The 24,971-nt window shown below is 37.0% G+C and overlaps 1 protein-coding gene and 1 pseudogene across 2 annotated transcripts in view; one reads left to right on the forward strand and one right to left on the reverse strand.

Moving 5' to 3' along the window:
- The window catches only part of LOC107743523 (SERTA domain-containing protein 2-like), a 35,442-nt gene extending 21,683 nt beyond the window's left edge, over positions 1-13,759 (reverse strand). For both annotated transcript variants that reach the window (XM_016556784.1, XM_016556786.1), the window contains exon 1: positions 13,485-13,759. The gene's annotated coding sequence lies outside the window, so the exon portion shown is untranslated. The remainder of the gene's footprint in view (positions 1-13,484) is intronic.
- Positions 13,760-17,576: 3,817 nt separating this feature from the next.
- LOC107743525 (neutral amino acid transporter A-like) overlaps positions 17,577-24,971 on the forward strand; it is a 12,996-nt pseudogene continuing 5,601 nt past the window's right edge.

A 24,971-nucleotide genomic window follows, 5' to 3' on the forward strand; every position in this document is an offset into this window, starting at 1 on the left:
TAGCAGGAACTGGGAAGGTAAAGGAGAGGACAAGATAAAGTGCGGAAACACAAAGAAAGCAGATATTTAATTATAGGGATCATCTTAACACGAGCAAGTAAGCCTACTAGCAATGCTGTGATAACAGTTATTTTAAAATAAACAGAAAATGTTTTGGCTTGATTACAATCAGTATCTCAATAGTAAGGGAACAGAAGATGAATGAAAAAGGGTTATTGTAAGTCATCCATCACTGCTCTCCCTAAGGTGCTGTGTATTAAGCAAAGAACAACAGACCGTGCTATGAGGAGTGCTGTGCTTTAAGAAAAAAACGGAACGAAGGCTAAACTTTGTGTACACACTTGTGTTTTATCCCATTTCCATGGTGATTATGCAGAACAATATTGATTTAACACAGTGTTTTCCAACCCTCCTCCAGACATTAGTAAGTTTGCACGTCTCACATGAACATACGCTCACATAAATACACTTACACACCCCAGCTGGAGCAAAACCAACGCAGTGATGGTTGTGGTTTTGGAAGTGGACTCCATATATGACAGGACATCATACATCATGCTGTTTTTCTCTTTCATTCTGTGATTCTCCTGGCTGGGGCTGGAGAACTTCAAAATGCTCAAGATGTGTTTATTGGGAGCCAAATTTTTGAGTGGACACAAAGACCCAGAACGAGCAGAAAGGTCTGACATTAATGGCATGAAGTTTTGGCACAGAATATATTCAATAAAATCCTGCAGAAAAAGGAAGATATTTCATTAAAGGTTGGTGCCACGACTAAAATGAAATGCTCTCTGGAAGGATAAAAAGATAATAATGCAACATGAATAAGAAGTAAAAGGGTCAATGACATGACACGTCTATTAATTTATTTAAAATTCTGTAACTCATACATGCAATGACTGTCTTAGTATAAAGAACATTTAAAAAAATCTAAAGAACATTTTACCCCTATAAAGAACCTTTAATGGAAAGATTCCATGGATGTTAAAGGTTCTTTGTGGACCCATACATGCTAATGAAGAACGTTTATTTTTAAGAGTGTACATATGAATATGTATTGATAATTATTAAGTGACAGTTCATCCAAATGTTAAAACTCTGTCATCATTTACTCACCTTCATGTTTTTTTCCGCCATAATGAAAGTCAATGGGGTCCAAAACACCCTGTACAAAAAAACCCTGCGACATTTTCCAAAATATCTTCTTTATGATTCCACAGAAAAATGAAAGTCATACAGTTTGGGAATGTCATTAGGGTGAGTAAATATTGCCAGAATTTTAATTTATGTGTGAACTGTCCCTTTAATAGAAAAGCCACAGATCAACAGGTCATGTCTGTCTATTAATTTATTTAAAATTCTGTAACTCATACATGCAATGACTATAATTTTCATTTGAATACATAAAAATTAATTTTGATTCATTTTTGGGGGCATAAGGTCTTAAATGTCAGTGTGATACAACTCTCCTGATATTATAATTAAGCGGAAAAAAACTCATTAAAAAGATGGATTTCTCGACAAGAAAACCATATTAAGCTTAATATTTTATTATTATAGCTTAGAAAATGCAGAAAAAAAACAGGAAAGATATCAGTAGAGGACCCTTGTTAAAGTCAATAAGTCTCCTAAAATATCAAATAATTTGACCTTTTTAATGACAAGGCAAAGTTAGTTTAGGTTGTAAAATGTCACGTGGTAATTCATTATATTTGTTAAAAAAAGTTTTACCTTAAAAATATTTAAAAGTACTATTGAAAACAAAGATTAAGATGTATTTTGATGTTTTACTTGAGATGGCCACACCACATTAAATATTAGATTTCATATCATTACATTTAAACTTTTCTTGGTCCACATGATAAGTACATTTCTAAGCACTTGTGTTTTAAAGAATATTTTTTTAATGTTGTTGTTTTTTTATGGTCATGGACACTCTTATTTGTCATTGACACACACGTTCTCTGAGTGTGTTTGTGAGTGTGTCCACTGGCTCCATCAAAACGTAATCACATGTGTTTGTGAGTAATTACATGGGTGAGTACGAAAACTAAGCAAGTCTTTCTGGTGTGTGTCTGTGCACTTAATGCTCAATGAATTATTGCATTCCTATTGTGCTACTCATAGACTCACGACTACTGTAACAGTACCAAACCCATGTTGGGAGAGACGCGGTAATTGCAGAAAACAGGTACATTTTTACAGTGGTCACACTTGACGGCAAACATTTCCCTATCATGACTTGTCTTTTTTTTTCTGTCTGACTAACATTCCAGTGTTGGACACTGCACTGTATACAAACTTTGAAACGGTTTTCTCTAAACATATCTGATATTTGTCTTTCTCATATCAAACAGTTGTTTGATGGGTTACAGTTGACAACAGGCAGCACCACTGATTAAAAAAGCTTGAATTTATGAATATTACTCATAGCTGAAGATGGCCTGAGTCATAAAAAACATGTTTTCACCAACATGGCTAAGTTTTCTCCTACATGGCTTCAAACTAAATGTTAAGACATGACAGACAGAAGACGAAGAAGAAGAGAAAAACAGCAGGTTTCAAATGAAAAAGATCGAATGTCTTGATGAAAAAAGCAATCATTTTGGTATTTAGGGCTTCTGCATGCCAGCACCTCCGTATTCAACATGTCTCTTGTGTTTTCAAAATTGTGGGCTCCTAAAGAATGTCTCAAATCCCAATTTCCATGTTCTTCTTTTTTCCTCTATTTAATTTTGGTATTTTGTGGTCCACTGCTTAAGTTATTTTAGCTTCTCTTTACTTGCTGAAAACACTACAGCATTTGTTGCCATGTCTGTTCCCTCTGAAATGGCCTGTTGAAGAGAGTGAAGCCACAGATGTCACTAAGAACATCAAACACAGAAAAATGAAAGGCACCAGAGTGCTTAGGGTTATGGGTAATGAAATTATTGGACGACCCTGGACCGAAGAAACTGCTGAGATGTCACTTGGGGTTAGAGCTACACCAATAATCACTGATCACAGTGTGATGTTTTCATACCAGTATCAATATTAGCCAAATTCAGAGTTTGATGACCCTATTTATGTCCTGTAAAACAGAAAAATGAGACAATAATTACATATTTGCAGTCCAGACTCCCTTGAGCCAGGCCATTTATGGATACATTGTTCAGCCTGGTCAGTGTGGTTGTTCGAGGAGCACAGTGGAGTGATCTTTGCGGTGGGTGCATATGAGTCTGTTTACAATGGATGGAGGAAGACCCCTATGGAGAGAGTTTGCTGCTCCAATAACTAAGGTCCAGACTCACAACTCTACAACACAAACACAACATTAAGGTCACTGTGAACATCGTGCTGAACAAATAATGAAATGTTCATTTTAGTCAGAATTATTGAGCTCCCATTCTATTCCTCATACCCTCACCCCTCCCTACATCATCACACACAAACACCAAGTCCTTTGTCCACATTCACTTGGCAAAATATATATTCTGCACTAAGAGCAATTAGGAGTCTAGCCAGAACAGTAGTAGGAACAGTAGACAACTCATGATCTGCTGAAACAAACCAATAACTAAACAAATCAAACTAAATCTCCATACCAGCTTATCATTTTTGTTACTGTTGTTGTTGTTGTTGAGATTCACTTGTTGAGGAACTAAGGTAAACACATTGTAACAAGTCTAATCTGTCAACATAAATTTGGGAAAGACAGTCTGAATAGTTGAGGCTAAAAGAATATAAACTTTTACACAGACTATGTCCCGACAATGGCTGCAAAAAATCACATATATTCAGCAAGTGCGTAGGCCCAGGCTAAATGTAAACACTGAGAGCAGTGAGACAAGACATTATTTTAACTGGCATGGTAAATATAACATTGGGTCGAAACATTGAAAGCATTTTAAATGCTTCTTGCCCAGTCTAAGGCAGACATATTGCTAGTCACACAAGATACAGTAAGAATTAGGTGAGACACAAATATACAAAGGGTCAAAACTCTGACAATATTAGTATAATAAATGTAAAAAATTTCATATCGATTGATAAACGATAAAGAACCAATATATTGTGTACCCATAGTAGGATGTTTGATATTGGGGGGGAAAAAAATCCCAATATTGAAAATCTAATGATTGTAAAAATAAATAAATAAACAGATAATATACTTTAAATATAAAAAAACACCAGTAGGTGGCGCCAAGTCACAGTCATAATGAGACATTGAGTCATTCATTCAAATGATTTGTTCATATAGTTGATTCATTCAGGAAAGAAGAAAATGGTTCGGTGAGATGCATCCGAAATTACATACTGTCACTATAGGTACTACGTTTGAATTTCAACTTACTTTGTAACCGTTAAAAATTTTGTTCTTATAGTATGAATATGGGTAATATGAACAAAATTCAGACATACTACATCCGCCATGTTGTTACTGTCATATGACCTACCAGCGTAAATTGTGTTTCTTCACTGTCATTCACAAATCCTCTTCCATGGCCTCATGGGATAATAAACTGTCCATCAAATGCACACTTCGGAATCCCAACAGAACTATTATGTCATCCGGGTACTTTACTGTTTTTTGAATACTATGAATTCGGACATACTACACTTTCGGAATACTGTTTTTCACTTACTATACAGTAGGGAAGTATTCGATTTTGGACGTATCAGCTGTCTTTATGAATGGTTCATTGAATCGCTGACTCATCCAATTTGTTCAAAAACGTTTATTCAGTAAGGAAACTTGTATGTATGTTGCTGGGAAACGCACAATGGTTCTGCTGTGGATTTGTTTAGAACTATTTTCATTGGTGAAATAGAGCGAAAACAGAGAATAATGACACTATTGTGTCTAAAATATAAGTTAATTAATTGTTATTATTGTTTATTGAACTGTTGTCAATAGTACTGTCAAACGATTAATCGCAATTAATTGCATCCAAAATAAAAGTTTTTGTTTAATTAATATAGGCCTATGTGTGTATTGTGTATATTTATTATGTATATATAAATACACACACATACATGTATATATTTAAGAAAAATGTTTTGTTTATATATAAGATAACAGTATTTATTTATAATATAAATTATATATGAATATAAATATATATACACGTAAATATTATTTAAATATATACATGCATGTTTGTGTGTGTGTATATATATATATATATACACACATCATAAATATACACAGTACACACACATATATTTTGTAAACAAAAACTTTTATTTTGGATGCGATTAATCGTGATTAATCATTTGACAGCACTAGTTGTCAATCAATATCACATTTGCAATCAAGCTGATAAAAAGCAGCACTCTCGCCTGTGTGATATTGTTTAGCTATGATATACATATAAAAACAACTCATAGTGGGTCATATTTGCCCCCATATCTTGAATTTTGGGTGTATTTTTGTTTGGTTTTTACAAAGCGATGGACATACACGATAATGATTAGCTCACACATCATTAAAACAACAATTACGATATTATCGTAGACAACACATATTGCACAACCCTAATCCACAGTGAAAATGATATACAATTTTTGGTTTATTTCCAGGTTTAAATTAGTCTTTGAATCCTACATTTTCAATGTAATATTTGACTTTTGAACCCACTACAGGTTTATAAAAAGACAAAGACTGAGTGTGGTGGTGCCCTGTCTGTATGTGGAACAGTAAGTAAACTTTATTATACTGGACACCATGAAGAGGATTAAACAGAAATACAATATGTGTCTCCTAACAGAGCTTTAAGGTGCTCACTTTCCCAACAGCCAGCTGACAATAGGGAGGAGCAGTGCCTGTCAAACATCAGGTCACAACACTGACAACCCACCCAAGCTCCACGAGCAGGAGGGCGTGAATCTCATATGGAACACAGTGCCCACAGCCTTTTCTCAAACTCAGCCATGATTTTGACCCTGACACGCTAGGTGAACGAGTCGGATTAGATATCAAGCATCTGTTTGATGAAACGGTGAAGGCGTCTGAATGGCTTGCATCTCTCTGAGACAGCTGCTGTGCTATATTAGAGCTACTGTAGATGCTCCAATAGTTCACACCTCAACAGTGAACACAAGATAATAATACAAATATAAAAATACGTTTCTCTCATAACCTTCATCGTTATCAGTAGTCTTCAACCATTTTCAGGCCATGGGACTCTAAGTTGATATATGCTACATACTGTAAGAGTGTTGCATGGTATATGAAAAATGCCACATCAATGTATTTATATACTTTGCTATGATGCTTACATTGCAAATGCATATAGGGTACATAAACATCACATTTTACATCTACTAAAGACATACGTTTTTGTGTTGGTGTGACAGTGAAACATTTTGCTGAACTTTAATTGTAACTTTTAATGAATTAAAAAAAACTGAATTGAATTTTAATTAAAATTCACTTTTGTCTTGTATTATTTTTTTCTACAAAATGATAATTTAATTTAATTTAATTTAATTTAATTTAATTTAATTTAATTTTTACAATACTCATTGTTCCAAAGCAGTTTTACAGACAACAGAAAAATAGAGACCAAATACTTGGAAGACTACCTGTTGAACACCCTTAGACTCTTTTTTTAAATGAAAAAAGTATCAGTGCTGTTAAAAAAACTATCAATATACTTTATCAATTTAAGAAAATAGGCTGTCAGGCCATCAAGAAGGTTTGAAAGACCACTGCTTACAAGAGTGAACTTGCTTCAACACGTCAGCTTCATTGTTTCTATGTTAACTAAGAGGCCTTTTTGTACAAGGTAGTTATTTTACAGCTTCTGGCGGCAGGAGAAGAGAAGTTGGCTCAATGCGGTGTGATAATAGACAGTTTTATAATAAGAGTCGAGTCGACTTTGCTCCACTCCACAGACATAATGAGGAGGCTGGACGAGAGGGCCAGGCATGTGAGAATGCGCCCTTTATTCCTGCAGCTCAGAGCCTCACTAAAGCCTCTGTCGTGCGGGCCTGGCATACATTTATGACACAGGGCAGCAAACCAGCATCGGTTCTGTGTCTTTGACTACAACATGGGGCTCAGATGTTAGCACATAGTGCACACTGTGCAACGAGCCCACAGCAGTTAATCAGCTGATAATTACCCCGCTGGTGTAAACACAATCACGACCACAGGCACCAGAGCGACTGTGGAATGACAAGACGTTTATTATTTAAGCACTCTGATAAGGTACCAAGCGTGCAAAGTAATGACACCTTGTGAAAACATGGTATAAATTGCAACTAAGGCTGCACATAAAGACATATCTGGAGTCGGTGGCAGAAAATAATAAGCTGAGGTTTGTAACTTCTTGTGTGAGAGGTTGGGGTTTGATCTTGCATACTGTACTCAGTGTCCTGCTGCCTGTCTGATAAGATCCCTGAGACAGACACACCCCCGGATTCTCCTCATCTATTATTCAATAATACCAACAATTCACAGCACAATCAGACTAGAGAAGAGACCATTTGAAAAGCAACAACAACACCATGTCTCTGACATACAAAGAGATCAGGCAGGATACAGGACTTTAATGTCTTCTGTGCATAATGAAATGAACCAATGATAATAGATCAATAAACATTATTGTGGAATGGCTTCCAATTAGTAATATCTGGCATGCAAAATCTTAAATTAAATTTATCCTTGATGATACTGTCCCCTTAATATGTAGTATATGTATTTAATATGTATTTAAATGAAAACTCTGTCATCATTTATTCACATTTATGGAGAAGAATGTATTGGCTGTTCTTTTAATTGCAATAAGTGCAGGAACTTTCAAGCATTTTTCACAAAAAAAAGCACCATAAAAGACTCATGCATTACATTCTATATATCGTTCAAAAGTTTGGGGTCACTAAGATTTTTTAATGTTTCTGAAAGTTATACTCACCAAGGCTGCATTTATTTGATTGAACATACAGTACAGTAATAACGGTGATATTGTGAAATCCAATTTAATTCAATAGAATTAATATACATGTTAAAAATATACCATTTAAAATAACTGTTCTCTATAGTCATATATTTTAAAATGTAATTTATTCCTGTGATGGCAAAACTGAATTTTCAGCATCATTACTCCAGTCTTCAGTGTCACATGATCCTTCAGAAATCATTCTAATACTAATGTTTTTACTGCGACTTTTGATCAATTTAATGCATCCTTGCTGAATAAAAATATAACTTTCTTAAAACTTACTGACCCCAAACTTATTAAACTCATTATTCACTGGCACATTCATTGCATTTCTTGAAAGAGATAGCAGGAATTGATTGTTTATCAATAATTCAGTTAATCCAGCTCACAGAAACCATGAATATGAATATTGTTTTTCACAAATCACAATGAGGTCCTCAGTGAGGACTCCTCACCCAAAACGATGTGACTTTAGAAGATTTAGAATATGGCACAAAAGTCATATGGACTCATTTAATGGACTACTTTAACTCATCCTTTTTTTACCAAAAGTAACAGCCACCATTCATTGTAATTGTTTTAGTGTTCAAAGAAGAAATAAAGAATGACATGAGAGTAAGTAAATGAAGACAGAATGTTCATTTCAGGGTAGGGGTTGCACCGACTAATCCGACTAATCCACTAGTCGACTAGTCGACTTCAATGCTCTGCCATGACGCTTTAAGCTTGACGTCGACTAGTCGCTGGTCCTATAGAGGGCGCAACAGGATAAGAAATCTTTGAAGGACTTCCACATTTACGCTCCGTTTCCAAACAGTTCAAATGACAAATAAATGCATACTCTGAAAGCGCTCCACAAGACATGTGTGATTATATTACTGGATGCTCGAAATTGAACGGGAGAATGCACGTTTTAAACAGCTTATTGTACAGGTAAGTTAATCGCCGTTCTAATCTAATGCGCTGCTGCACTGTAACGCACACACATAGGCTACAGACAGTAGCTCGTACATGACGCGAACAGAATCATTCAGTGCGGAAATGTATTGTCAACACTGTTCTGTGATTTCTCAATAAAATAGCTTAGAAACTGAAAAGTTCAAGCATATATTTCTTAATAACTAGTAAATTCCACAGCTTCACTACTAGTAGAGAGACGCTGCCAGGTAGAATTAATTCACACACGCAGTCGCTCTCACTAATGCATTCATATTAATGTAATCTTTACTGTGCTACTTTATCTGTATCTGATTTAGAATGAGCAGAAATCTGTGAGAAATATAACGACCCAAAGACAAAAGAACTGATAAAAAAGCTGTTATAGGAGCAACAGCCATGTGGGCAGCGCTGTGTCATATGCCATAGTTGTGCACAAGGTGTTTGTCACAGCTCCAGACTTATTTGTTCATTAATGACGTCATCAGCGACTAGTCGACTTCGACTCGACTTTCATCACATAAAAGTCGACTTCAAAAAATCAGAAGTCGTTCAACCCCTGTTTCAGGGTGAACTGTCCCTTTAAGACATGTTCACTGCAGGTTAGAGAGATCTTGTATGTCCAGCAGAAGATGTGTGCTTCAGTGCTTAGTCATCAGAATTCCCCCATTTTCTACAATACACACAGGAGCATATCAAAGCAAACCACAGGGAAAAAACATACTACACCACAATATTATTCAATGATCAAATATTACTGATTAAAGCTATATTTCTTTTTCCTTAACAGAAACAAAACAAAAAAATATATATAGAACAATTTCAGTTCCCCTAACCCCTATCTCTGTCCAAATTAAAGAGGTGCCTACAGACAATGTATTAATGTATTGAGAAATGTTTATTTATTTGCCATTTTACACTCCCAATATTCAAACATCTCATGACAACCAAGAATATTTTATACAAAAAGAGAGGGAAAATTCTTCTCATACACAACTTATGTATGCTGCACAAATGTTTCTCATGCTAGAGGGGGGAAGAAAGGCTGCATTGAAAAAATGCCAGATAAACAGACAGAGAAACAGAGCAAGAGAGACTAGGATTCTTTATCAGGGGGTTCCCTGCATTTTTTGCAAGTGATTTTATGGAATTGAATAATATCTGATGCAGTCTGTGTTCTTATATGGGAACCACTAAATACGGTTGCTAACTGAACCACGGTATATTCGACTGAATAACGTTAAGCAGATTACTTGTGTGAACCACTGCACTGAACTTTATACTTTAAGAATTTTATGCTTTAAAACACTATAAAAGAAATAAAAAAATTCAACATTCTGAACCACAATGACAAAAGAAAAAAAATGTCATTTATTGTAATAACACCAACTGTGGTAACATATGGCTAGATTCATATTCAATAATCTTGTCTTGGATATGAGGAAGTTTGTTGTATTTTTTTTACAACTACGGCATTTGTTTTCAGAGTTTAGATAATAAGGATCCATTAATTATCACAAATGCCACAGTTAAACAACTGAACAACTATGGTAAATTCGTAAGGGGAAGTACAAAAAAATGCTCACATCTTCAGTCTGAATATTTTAACTAGCCCAGTATAGATAAGGTGGAAGTACAAAATTTGGCGTCAAATTCAAAAGGATCAATAAAAATATAAAAAAGTAATTATGTTAAATATTAATCAACTGCAACTACTTCCAAAAACCATTCTGACAAGAAAATTCATTTGCAACGTATCTATTGAAAGTCTGTAAAATAAAAATAAATAAATAACCACAGAAATATTGTCAGGCTGGATGAATATACAGCTTTGTGTCACATTAAATGCACAGGGGCAGAACAGTCGAATTTGAGCATATATTGGAGAGCAAGTGAAACTTCATGAATTGTCATGGTGTGTGCAGAAGCTTATCATGTTTTGTTGAGCCATGGAGAATCCCCTCTGAGCTATGCTTTTCCGAGGCCACTCTGCCTCACCCTCCTTTAAAGGTGGGTGTATGAAATATTAAAGGGGTCATATGATGCTGCTAAAAAGAACATTATTTTGTGTATTTGGTGTAATGAAATGTGTTTATGCGGTTTAAAGTAAAAAAAAAACATTATTTTCCACATACTGTACATTATTGTTTCTCCTCTATGCCCCACATTTATGCGTCGATTTTTACAAAGCTCATCGGTCTGAAAAAGCGAGGTGTGCTGTGATTGGCCAGCTATCCAGTGCGTTGTGATTGGCCGAATTCCTCAAGCGTGTGACGGAAATGTACGTCCCTTACCATATTGTGATGCCTGTTGCAACCACATGTGACGACCTCGGGCTGGACTCTGCTTCGTCCACGGTGAAAGCCGATCCGGTGATCCACAGCACTAAGTTGATGTATTTCCTGAGCGACCAGCACAGATCAGCTCCAGGTATGACGAAGCGGATATCGTCCTCTTTTGGAAGACCATACAAAGTAGTTTCGCTTTCACAACGAAACACACAGTGCCTTCACGACATGGCAGTGGCGGTAACAACAATACTACAGCGAGAATAAACGTTACGCCTTCTTTCTTTGCGTGAACATTTGGGGGCTTTATGCAAATCTTCCCACATAGTGAGGTAGATATGTGGGGGCGTGTTCGAACGAGCCGTTTTAGGTAGGTGTGGCTAACTCTTAACTTTTATAAAGAATATCTCTTTGGATTTGAGACTTTAGTCTTTGCAACTTTACAGATCTTCTTTATGCACCAAGAGCTTGTAACACTCTAAAGAGAAAGGAAAAAATGAAATCGCATCATATGACCCCTTTAATGCTGCAGTACAACTGGCTGTGGGAGAGAGGCCTCTCTCTCTCTGTGTGTGTGTCAGAGAGACAGCCGGCTAACTCTGGCATTGCTGCTGTTCCAGAGACACCCGATCTCTACAAAGCTCCCCGACCTGCTGCGGCCTTCACTGCCACTGCAGATCATTTGAGAGTAAATACTGAAGAACACTGACTCAATATCAGCACTTTATTATAATGGTATTAGGGGAATTTTGACACATCTCTCTAGAGGTTTAGCATTCAAAATCCCTAGGTCATCAGCATGCTCGATGCTTCAGAGTTCAAAAGTCAAAAGTAACCATTTTTATATTATATTATATATTATATTATATTTAATTATTATTATTTTTATATTAATTTAAACAATTATTATCAAACAATTATATTCATTTAGTAACATAACTATATCTTAGTGTAGGCTATATCTTTAGAGTTTTATAATTCATTATCTTCTTGTCGATCCACCAGTTCACATTTACAACTGGGTGTTTTTTGCTAAAAATAAGGGTCGTTTTTTGCTTTGGTCTAAACAAAGAACAGAAGGGCTTATTGAAAAATGCAAATTCATTTTCTGCCAGCAGGTGGCGCTTTTCGCCAGGAATATAGCCATTTCCCCTATAACCGCAGTAAACAAAGAAGCGCAGCACCTGACTTTGAAAGTTGCAGCGCTCATATTTAATCAATTAAACCATAGCTTTTTGAAGTGTAAGCTATATCTCATTATACATGTAAATATACATTTACATGTATACTTAGTTTTTTTCACTGTGGAGCACCACCTAAGTCTTCTCCTCCCATTTCTACCAGTGATTATTGTTTTCTTCCCGCGGTTTTGACCTGGGCACATATCAATAGCATCACTGGGCTGTAGGTTGCCAAGTTGAGGGGACAAATGGGTTGAAATTTGTAAAATTTACAGATCTTCTTTATGCACCAAGAGCTTGTAACACTCCAAAGAGAAAGGAAAAAATGAAATCGCATCATATGACCCCTTTAAAATCACTGCTTCCATTTCATTCCAACTTTAAAAGACTTTTCAAACTATTTTCTGCTCGTAATCGATTGAGGTGCATAGTCCTATGAATTCACTGCACTGACCAACAGAAGCCAGATTGGTCTAAAGTTTAAACTTTTGCTGAAATTTCGCTAAAATTTCAGTAATGTGACTGCACCCTAATTTGCACATTTTTGAGGTAACTGATAAGTTGTTTACAAACCCTGCTGAAACATATTTCTATATTGAGAAATTTTTCAGAAGAAGAAAAAAAAACTCTGAAAGCCACTGATAAACTAATTGAAGACAAAGAAAACTCTTCAGCCGTTTAGTGATACTAATCTAGTATGGCTACTGTACAAAAACATCAAGTAGGCTACTGTAGGCTAGGCGACACGAGAGATCACTGCAGCAGTACGTCAAGTCTCGACGGCCTCAGTTAGCCTATATAATAACACCAAAGCAATAAATAAGTAAATGCATAGGCCTACATGTATTGCTTACTCGGGTCGATTACAGTAAACTATCAACACGCAGCAATCATAAGTAGGCTATGTCATGTGACTCTCCTCGTTTAAAACATTAACTATTTTGCATCCAGAAGACGCCAGTGCTGGGCTTCTACTGGCAGATTGTGTTTACAGATATGCCAAGTTTGTAGACGTACATACTGTAGGTATGCAAACAGGTTACTGCTGGGGTCAATGCACGTCAGCACGCTTGCAGGATCTACCCACATCAAGACTGACCTGTCAAAACACAGGACTTTATGATGATAATTCAGTAGGAAAGTCCACTCACCCTTCTGTAGACGGACTTGCACGATCCGGTTAAATCACTGAGTGCTCAGCGGATTTATTTTCTAATGCGTTTACATTGTATGAGTGCATGCCTTGCTAGTCGACATGAATTCACATGGGACTTTTTGAGCACCCCGTGCCTCATCAGCCTGAGAAATGTAAACAGTTGCAAATATGAGAGTCACACTTCAAAGTGTCCGCAAAAGTAGTAGGCAGGTTGCCCTCGGTGACTCTCCTCGTAGTCGCAGTTGCAAGACATTAGATTTGAATGACAGGTCGTTCTGTGAGTCGAGGCGGAATCCCAGTTCATACGCCCCGCCCCCTCTGGTAGAATCAGCCAACCAAAATGCAGAACAGGCTGCTGTTCGACATGTTATTTTTAAAGAACCTAACAGACTAGTAACGTGGTGTTTATAGCACGATGAAAAAGTGACGGGGCAAAATGTGAGCTCAAAAATCAGTCTAAAACCATTTCAAACTGACAAATTATACATATTTAAAAAATATAATCCTTATATATTTTGTAATGGGTCGCGGCAATACTTACTTGAAGTATCAATGGAAAGTTTCAGATTGCCAGATTTGAGTTCTTCAAGTGGCGGAACCGAGAAAAGGCAGCCTGCTGTGGCAAGATGCCGCACCGACAGTTTGGCTCAATCTTTTCTGTTACAAGTTCAATCTCTAATGCATAACAGGAAATGGAGTGTTCAAAAAAGCCTGCCACTGCGGAAAATAGACATTAACTAAAAAGAAAAAAGCAGGAAAGTGGGGAAGATGTGTTTTCTCTCACGTGCTTGTTCCTCGGTGATTTCACCAGCAAAGGAAAATACTGAGTGTTTACACCAATGTTTGACTAAATGGGACAAAGGGCCAAGAAAGTCTACCTACAGTAGTGTGTGTGTGTGTGTGTGTGTGTGTGTGTGTGAGACACAGCTGATGGTGCGTGGTCTGATTGAATAAGAGCAAACAATCATTAATCTTGGAGTCTGACATTTGATTTCAGGTGCTCAGGGTAAACCCTGCTGTCCTGACAGACTGGTCATTATCTGCTAACCATAACCTCCTTATTAGATTGTAGGTCTCTTAAAAATAACAATATTTATGACGATATAAATTGTACAATGTAAGTGTAATGTTGTCATAATTCTCATTGAGAAAAGTAACTTCATAAATCACCATAACAAAGCACAAAACCCTAAGTCTTCTCCTCCCATTTCTACCAGTGATTATTGTTTTCTTCCCGCGGTTTTGCCTGCGCACACATCAATAGCATCACTGGGCTGTAGGTTGCCAAGTTGAGGGGACAAATGGGTTGAAATTTGTAAGCGTCGATCGTGTGAGAAAGATGCGTTTAATACAAGATCTGGCAACTGGACAACCTTGGAATTTGTTGTCGTGATTATTCATATAATGAGGTTTGGCCCATACAAATTACAGGAGTTTTACCGGAAGCGAATGTAGCAAACATATAAAATACGCCAAGTGGGATTTTTTTTTTTTGTAGAAAGATTAAAAATACGGGAAAATATTTAAACGGTATGATAGCGGGATAGAATGGTAAAATATGGAAGAATCCCGGGAAAAATGGGAGGGTTGACAGGTATGATCAAGTCCCGCCCTACAATTTTTTATTTTTTCATTTCGATTTTCCGTTTCACTCGGATCTATGTCACAATATGGAAGAAAAGTTATTTTAAAGGGGTCATATGATGCTGCTAAAAAGAACATTATTTTGTGTATTTGGTGTAATGAAATGTGTTTATGCGGTTTAAAGTAAAAAAAACATTATTTTCCACATACTGTACATTATTGTTCTCCTCTATGCCCCGCCTTCTGAAACGCGTCGATTTTTACAAACCTCATTGGTCTGAAAAGCGAGGTATGCTCTGATTGGCCAGCTATCCAGGGACAAAGGGCCAAGAAAGTCTACCTACAGTAGTGTGTGTGTGTGTGTGTGTGTGTGTGTGTGTGAGACACAGCTGATGGTGCGTGGTCTGATTGAATAAGAGCAAACAATCATTAATCTTGGAGTCTGACATTTGATTTCAGGTGCTCAGGGTAAACCCTGCTGTCCTGACAGACTGGTCATTATCTGCTAACCATAACCTCCTTATTAGATTGTAGGTCTCTTAAAAATAACAATATTTATGACGATATAAATTGTACAATGTAAGTGTAATGTTGTCATAATTCTCATTGAGAAAAGTAACTTCATAAATCACCATAACAAAGCACAAAACTCACCATTAATTATCAACATTACTTTTACAAGAATAAAAGGCAGTGCATTGACATAATATTACAAGAATTTGTGCTTATATGTCGAATAATAAGCAATGATCAGTAGTGCTTGAGGTTTACAATACACCCAGTATTTTTCTCAAACAGAGAAAGGACTTTACAAGGAATGCCATCTGGTGGTTGGAGAATATTATTACAGTCTTAAGCAGTTAAATTCTGCTTCTCTCTCCGTTTTTATAAATTGCCTCTCTGTTCACTTGTGGTTTTTAATACATTAGACAACAAAAAAGCACAGTAGACTATAGGTGTTGCTTATAATGTACAGATTACTGAGTAAACATAATTGAGTAAACATAAAGTATATGTTTAGAAGCAGGTTTATTTTAACATCCCTAAATGACATATATGTATGTAAGCCATATTTTGGGATGGAAGTCAAATTCAAACCAATTGTTCTACAAAATAAACCAGCAAATGCATTTAAGGTAAATCTGGCACCGAAATCAGATTTGTAACTAGGAGGGGGTCTTATGGAGAGAGCTTATCTTTCTTAGGCATGACAACAGCTGCAGGATGTGGTTTTACATAAGGTCAGACATTATACCCTCTATCTCATAGTGTTACTTTTACAATACTTTTAACAGTACCATACCTTTAACACAAACTCCTTCTTAAGATTCTTTTCAGTGTACTAGAAGACTTTTTGGAACTATCTGGGGCCTAAAATCTTCACAGTCTTGTTTTGTGCAAGCCACAGTGGGGTTCAGTGTATTATAGTAATGACTGGAGAGCACACTCAGCTTCCTGCTTCTGGTTTGGCAGCTGTGAAATGTTATTTTTGGAACAGAATAGTTGAGGTTCAGGGGAAAGCAACAGACAGCTAAAAAGAACTGAGAGTTTCACATTTTATTTATCTTGGGGAAAAGTGTAGGTGGGATTCTAAAATTATGAGTTATATCATTTGAATATTGTATTAAAATACAGAATGCAGAAATTGAAGAAAATGGGAACCCTCACAGAATATGTTGCAAATGCTGAAAAACTGTGCAAATAAAGAAATCTAAAATTGCTCCAGATATGACAAACAACAATAACATAGCAATAATAACGGGGTCATTCAATGAAAAGATGCCTTTTGTGTCTTTCATGAATATATGTGTAAATAATGTGACTTTAACAATGAAAAGCTTATGCTATGTCTTATTTTAATAATATATTATTAAATATAACGATAAATAGATATATAAATATAAATACAAACAATAGAATATAAATGTATTTTAATAGAACATAAATATTTAAATATAACTATATAGCCTAGTCATTGTTCTTAAAACATGAACAGAAATTTTGTTATTTTAAAAATGTATGTTGTTTTGACCTGTTCCCCGTCTCGTGTTTCTAAATAGGCTACCTATATTAACAAATATAAAAAAAATTAAAAACATGGGAATAAATGGTATTTTGTCTTTATTCTCTCTGTATAGATAGATAGATAGATAGATAGATAGAGATGGCACAATGAAATTTATTAACACAAAATAGAAAAGGCACACATATTAAATCACCCAATAATAATAATAATGATAATAATAATAATATGCACGGATATCAGCAACCCTTTACCTTGTTGCATCATTTCATAGTGGTCCAGGAGTGCGCATGCCCTGGATCTTCATCTTTAAAAGACCCCTCGTCATTGGTAGATGCAGCACATGTCTATAAGTGCCGGTTGGATTTTACAAGCGCTCTTCAGTCCGCTCCGTTCCAAGCGCGCGCACACTGCTGATGAGAAAAGCCTGGTAGCCTACCTCTTTTAAACGTGTGGAAACACTGAGCGTGTAGGAAAATCATGGAGTAAAAGAAGAGCGAAATCAATGGACACGCCGGGCACAAAAACCCGTTACCAGCAGTCTCAACAAAATCAGAAAAGAACAGCTTTAAAGACCGGTTCATGATCTTCTTCAAAAGAAATCTCCTAGTGATCTTGACGGTGTCCGGGGTTCTGGTGGGCGTCGGGCTCGGGATGATGGTCCGGAACATGAACCTATCCCGAGCGCAGATGACTTACTTCGCCTTCCCCGGAGAGATGCTGCTGAGGATGCTCAAGATGATCATCCTTCCTTTAGTGGTTTGCAGTTTGATTTCTGGCGCTGCGAGTCTGAACACGCGGTCGCTGGGAAAGCTCGGAGGAATCGCCGTGTCTTACTTTCTGGTGACCACTCTGATCGCTTCATCCATCGGGGTTGCGCTCGCCTTCATCATCAAACCCGGCGTGGGAGCCGGAGCGCTGAACACCAACAACTTGGGGCTGGAAGGCGTGAGCTCCAACAAAGAGACAGCGGATTCGTTTTTAGATCTTGCAAGGTATAATTTGGTTATGGAAATGAATGCTAATAATAATAATAATATTATCTAGCAATAATAGTTAATTAATTACAAACGCCTATCATTCAACGTGAGAAATAAAGCAGTCCACTATAGAGCATCACTTAATCCGCGCCTGCAAGCATGATTAATGCAGAAGACATGCAGATGAAGTTCATACGTTACATCTTATTTTTTATTTTTTATTTTAGGCATTTAAATCACATATTGATGCATTTAATTATTGCCAGAGACAAGGAAATAAGAGCTGGAAAAACAGATGTAAAAATGCTCATATTTCTGGCAAGAGAAAGTTTTATTCCACATATAGTGCGAGTTCAGCAAAAGTGGGGAAAATATGATTGATAAGCTTTTAAACTTACTTAGAGTCTGTTTTAACATGTCAAGATATAGTGTGACATTTATAAAACTGTTCTGATGGATTTTAATCATTAATTATCAAACTATTATTAGTTATCCTGCATACATCGAGTCATACAATAGTTAGAAGTCAGTATTTTATAACAGCCCAATTGTTGCTGTTCTATCGGACAGAAATATGACTATATGGCTGCCAGAAAAGTTACTTTTCTGATGGTGTGTTACGGGGCTGACGAGACGTGAGACGTGCGGATCCAATTGCAAGCTATTTATTAGGAGAAGACAGAGACGTGGTCATAAAACAGGCATGGGTCAGACAATGGCAGACAGGTATATGGCGGGCAAAACACAAGAATAGTCCTAGGGCCAGACAGGTATATGGTGGGCAAGACACAAGAAGAAACCTAAGGCTAGCGGAGGTGAACGATCGGCAAACAGAATCAAAGGGGCGAGACTAGAGGGATAAGTCCAGGTACAAGGCAAGGTCCAGGCAGGGGCAAACAGAATCAAAATAGGGCAAGACGAGAGGAGGAATCCGAGAGACACAGGCGAAGATCAAGAAACGAGAACACAGACAAGGCAAGACTAAGGTGAGGCTAAGACAAACTAAACGGGCTCTGTAATGTAGCTATCGCTAGGGGAGTGATAATCGCTAAACAATACTCGGCAGTGGAATGGGATCAGAGTGAGAGTTAAATAGGGGATGTGTGAGTGATAACAGCTGTGTGCAATCAGTGCTGTGTGCAATCAACTGTGTGTGTGTCATCAGTGCAGTGGATGATGGGATATGTAGTCCGGGGTGATATGCAACAGTGTGTAGTGCGAGAGTCAATGAAATGGGAAGGGTGACCTCTGATGGCTAGCAGACGGAAGTTCATGGACCGGATACGTGACATGGTGGCTGGTTTTACCTTTTTTTTTTTGACAGCTTGATAACTTTTAAAGATTTTTTTTTTAGTAAATTCCAGCAAACGTGTTTACTATCAATTTAAAATCACTATCCTGCTTTTTCACTAACCTGTAATTTACACAAAGAAATTACATCACAAAAAAAAAAAATTGTTGTTCAATCAATGTGGGACAAAGGTGCCTATATCTTGAAACTTAAAACCTCTGAACCCTGTTAGTAAAAAGTCTTGAAAGATTTTCTTTATAGTATAAATTTGCTAAGCAATTATGTAATAAACTTGAAGAACAACTGTATAATAGGCTTGCATGAACCTGGATAAATGTAAAAAATGACCGTGAATTTAACGGTTAAAGACTGTAAAAATGCTACAGTTAAAACCTGTTAAATGGTTAACGGTAAATTCCCCTACTATATACGGTGAAAAACTGTATTGGACATTACATGTATTGGACATTAATTTTACGGTAGTATACCGTTTTTGGAAGTGAAAAAGACTGTATAATTTACAGTGAATAACCGTAAATTGACATTCCCAGAATTCCCTGCGTTACATTTCAAATTTTATGTTTTTTTGTTGAAATATCTATGTTTCTTCTTAGTTTTTTCTTATCAGTTTTGTGTGTTAGGGTTGTGTGTTACACCTAATGTTGTTAAATGAATGTTTATTGCATTATTTCAGTTTCATGTGGGTTACCATGATGGTGTTTGGTGTTTGTGTGAATGACACTGAGCACCGTCTATATATGTTATTATCTAAAAGCTGCTTGTGATGGGCTTTGGCTCATCATGTGACTTTCTCATCACCACCTGCATTTGGTGGTTATCAGTGTATTACAAAGGTGCAAAACAGATTTCAGTACTTCAATAGGTTGGTATATTAACATTATATCAGTTAATGAAAATACGGTATTTAACTGTAAATTTAAGTTAAAACCGTAAAACCTAAAACGTTGCTACTGTATTTTTTACGGTAAAATTCCGGCAACCACAGCTGCCGGTTTTTTACTGTAAATTTTACAAAAAATTTTTTACAGTGTACATTTCTCTTTGTGTCATAATTCACAGGGTTACTAGTTTAATCATCTTTTTAATGCAGGTCATATGACGAACAAGGACTGAACTCAGTTTAGTTTAAAATAATCTGTTCTGTAGCCTGAGTGAATGATTTAGATTTGCAGATACAGATATTGATCTGTACGGATCAGTGCAAAGCTTCCTTTACAGGTCCGTCGTGCTGCAAACTGGTGGGAATTTAGCAAAGGAACTTCGGTGGCGTCCATCTGTGATGATAAGAGCTAATTTTTACACATGTCTGCATCACTGGTTTATCTTTCTTGCTTGTTTTTCCTTTTCAGAAACCTGTTTCCATCCAACTTGGTGGCTGCAGCTTTCCGCTCAGTAAGTGAATTTTTTTCTTCCAGCTGTCACTAAAACACATACAGTCACACAAACAGATATGTTCAGAATGAATATTTGTAGATCATTTCCTCCATGTTAACAGCTCCTTCATCTTTAATTGAGAGAGTCACAAAATGGAGTAACCATTTTTGTCCTTGCTCAATAAATACCTCCCATCCTCTCTCACCACTAAGCAACCAGGCAGTTACCATAGCAAACTGATTCCATTCCTTGGTGCCTAGCAACTTGGCTTGGTTCACTGGGTTGTACCACACGGGCAACTGCTCAACAGTGAGCACGCTCTGCTCAAAGAGAGGTCAGGAGGTTCGGTGGCCGAGGTGGGAGATAACTTATCTGTGCCTAGACCGGATCATGTGGATGACCCCATTGACACAAACCAAATGGGCAACCAGTTATCAATTTGTAAAAAAAAAAAAAAAAAAAAAAAAAAAAAAAAAAAAAAAAAAAAAAAAAAAAAAAAAAAAAAAAAAGAAGATGTTTTTGTAAAGGCCAGAGTAGATTTAGAAAGAGAAACAGGGTCATTAGGTGCAGATGGGATGTTTTTTATCCAGTGGGAGAATGTTTCTTTATCCAGGGGGATTTCCATCGACATTTACCTGGATGGAGGCCAGAAAGGCTTTAAAAGAGAACATAGATTAGCAGGATTAATACAGAAATGCCTGGCAATTATTTAAATAGCCAGTTACAGACTGGTCCAAACTAATTATTGTAGATCTATTCCAGGTTGTATTAATTATCTCTAACTGAAATATGTTTATGGATTTTAATTTTGTTATCACATGCAAGTCAACATCAGATTATACAAACATTGTATATTAATCTCAGTTAAAGACCCATTATAGATACTGCATGTGAACCTTTAGAGCCAGTTCACACAAATACTATTTTGCATTCCACTGCACTGATTTTAATGTGTGAATGAGTTTTTCTATGTAAACATGACATCTGTCTTGCAGTTTTTTACTATGCCAAAAAGAAGATATTTTTTCAACATTTATTTATATTTCTTACCTCACCTACCCAATTTCTACTTTTGAGGTAGTAATGATACTACCTCAAAAACTAAACTGAGTGCTCCAGCTCATATAATTGGAGTTTTTGAGAAACAGGGGTTCTGAATGACAGGGTTTGTGGGGGATCACTGTCATTGTCTCTGTGTATACCAGTCTCAAAGTCCTCTTCAGCTAAACTTTAAATGCTGCTTTTGTGAGTATTTTGGCACTAGACTTGCACAGAAACAAGCTCAGAGCAGAGAAATGATCAAATGCATCACAGTTCATGAAGCTGCACACTGGAATGAATTGAAATCGGTCAAAATAGCTCTGTGATAAGCACTGCATGTAGCTCATGATGTTGTCCTTCTCTGACTCTTACTTTTGTCACAGTATGTCACTGATTATAAGACAATTCTTGTTGGAAATGGAACAAACGGAACCCTCAACTACCAGAAGGTACACAATCTCTTTCTCTTTCTAATAATATTTGATTATTATTATATTATGATTTTATATATTATTTTTAATAATTATTATTATTAGCATTAGGCTCTTCCTTTTCCTATGTTAAGAATGCACCATCAAGTACACAATTGTCAACACACACATCATGTCACTTGTTGAAAGTGAATTTTGTGCTTTAAAAAAAAAAAACTCAAGTCGGATCGGGGCCTCTTGGCTGGTTTTGTGTCCGACCACCGTAGTGTAGGCTCTTTGGCAGCCTTGAATGAGCTTGCTGTTTGTTTGCACAGGGCTAGGGTTGACGCAGCCGCTTTTGCTGCTCCTGTCCCACTGAGCACTCAAGCAACTGGAGATGGCAAGCCTTTCCCAGAGGGCTTTTTCGATGTGCCTCCCATGTGTCTGCATTCTAGTCTCAACAATATGCTTGTAGAATGACTCAGGATGTGCAGATTTTAAATTTCTTTTTATTTCTAATGAATATTTGTTTTTCTGTCATTATATTAGTACAATCAGTTAAATCCAGTCCCACAAGCATGCAGGTCTCCACAGAGATGCAGGTCTCCACATTGCAATGTTTATGTCCTGCCACTTGCATATTTGTTAATTAGGAATTGTTGATCCATTTAACACAGTTGTTTTAATCTATTCCATCAATGTTTCCTTTCGAATTCAGTGCTAAATATGCAAAAATTAAAAAGTTCACAGATCACATCTGAACTACACTACGTATAATTGGGTCTTCATTACATCCTGGCTCAGCTGAAATATCTCATATCTGCTGGTGCATGGGCAAATATTTTGGGCAATCCCTCAGAACGCTTGAGGTCCATAATTGCTTAAGTAGGGCTTACAGAACAACCAGTACTGTGTGCCAAGTGATGAGCCATGCCTGGACGTGCGATAAAGCCCAGAACAAGAGCGGGATTCAGTTGAACGATAGCTCAGTCCCGTCAGATCTTCATCACACCACTGCCTCCACCGCTGAGCGAAAGTCTGTCTGAGAGCCAAGCTTCATCACATTTCATCTTTTGAAAGTTGCTTGTTCATGCACAGCCATATCAAGTTCAGTGACAGGGAATATGAGTGGGAACAATAGTTAATATAGGTCAATCAGCAAAATCAGCATTTATCAGAGCACATTAATGTCACATTTTGTTGCTTGGTTTTGTTTGGTCATTTTGTTTGGTCAACTTCTAATTTAGTTTGCTATTGCATTGTTCACCTTTGACCCAACTGTGAATGGCAATATCATAACATTTGATTGTCCAATTATGTAAGCCAAAGACAAATATGTTCTGGTGATTTTCAGGTTCCCTATGGAGCAGATGCAGATGGAATGAATATTCTGGGCCTTGTTCTCTTTGCTATGGTTTTTGGAGTTGCTTTGAGAAAGCTTGGGGCAGAAGGAGAGGAGCTCATTCGCTTTTTCAATGCCTTCAATGAAGCCACCATGGTACTGGTGTCCTGGATCATGTGGTAAGTAAAGACCATTGATCAAATTGACATCTAATCCAATAATATAATATAATAGTCACAATCACCAGCTGAAGTGCCCTTGATAACCATCAGGGGGCACTCCATCCCATACCTCTGTCATAAAACTGCACAAGGACACGAAGGTTGAGGAACCAAATGCAGAATTTATTAAAGGGGTATTCCACAATCAAAGTTCAAAAACAGGTTAAGGTCATAACACAGGCAATCAGTCCAAACAATAGCAACAGAGCACAAACACAGGCAAAGGGTAATCCAAAGACAGCCAGGGAAACAAAACCAGGAACCAAGACACAGGAGAACCAGGAAACCAGACATAGAAATGCAGTGTAGACACATACAAGACTTAACAATGAATGACAAAATGAACCAGGCTTATATAGGGTGAGCAGACAGGGTTAACCAGGCAGTTGCAAACAATGAGTGCGGATGTGTCCAGGCAAAGGATTATGGGAAATTAAAGGGTTAGTTCACCCAAAAATGAAAATTAGTCCATAAATTACTCACCCTCAAGTCATCCTAGGTGTATATGACTTTCTTCTTTCAGACGAATCCAGTCGGAGTTATATAAAAAATTGTCTTTGATCTTTCAAGCTGTTTCATGGCACTCAGCGGGTGTTGCATGCATCAGTCCAAAAGAAGTGAAATAAAAAGCGCCCATCCATAATAAAAAGTGTCTCACACGGCTCCGGGGGGTGAACAAAGGCCTTCTGTAGCGAATTGATGCGTTTTTGTAAGAAAAATATCCATATTCAAAATGTAATAATTACTTTAATGTAGCTTGTGCCAACAGTTGTACACGAAAGCAGTTCTGGGCGGATAACGTATGAGGTCAGCTCTGCGCATGCTCCGGTGAGTCTTGTGAAAACCAACGTTTGTTAACAGGACAAAGGAAGCAAAGTTTCCTTACTTTAGCAAAGGAAAACCAGTCTCCTCTTGGCTTATATCGAAATCCTCCGACATTCTTCTTTACAAATCCTTGTTTTGTACTTCTAATAAGTGACCGTTGTTTTGTTTTGATCTCTCCCCTTCGCTTCCGAGTTCGTCACTTCTGAGCGGCACATGCAGCAAAGCTGACCTCCATACATCATCCGCCCGGAACTGCTTCCATGTACAACAGTGAGCGCAAGCTAGATCAAAGTTATTATTACGTTTTGAATATGGATATTTTTCTTACAAAAACGCAGTGATTCACTACAGAAGGCCTTTGTTCACCCCC

Source organism: Sinocyclocheilus rhinocerous, unplaced genomic scaffold, assembly GCF_001515625.1.
Source record: "Sinocyclocheilus rhinocerous isolate Xijiao unplaced genomic scaffold, SAMN03320098_v1.1 scaffold677, whole genome shotgun sequence".
NCBI classification, from domain to species: Eukaryota; Metazoa; Chordata; class Actinopteri; order Cypriniformes; family Cyprinidae; genus Sinocyclocheilus; species Sinocyclocheilus rhinocerous.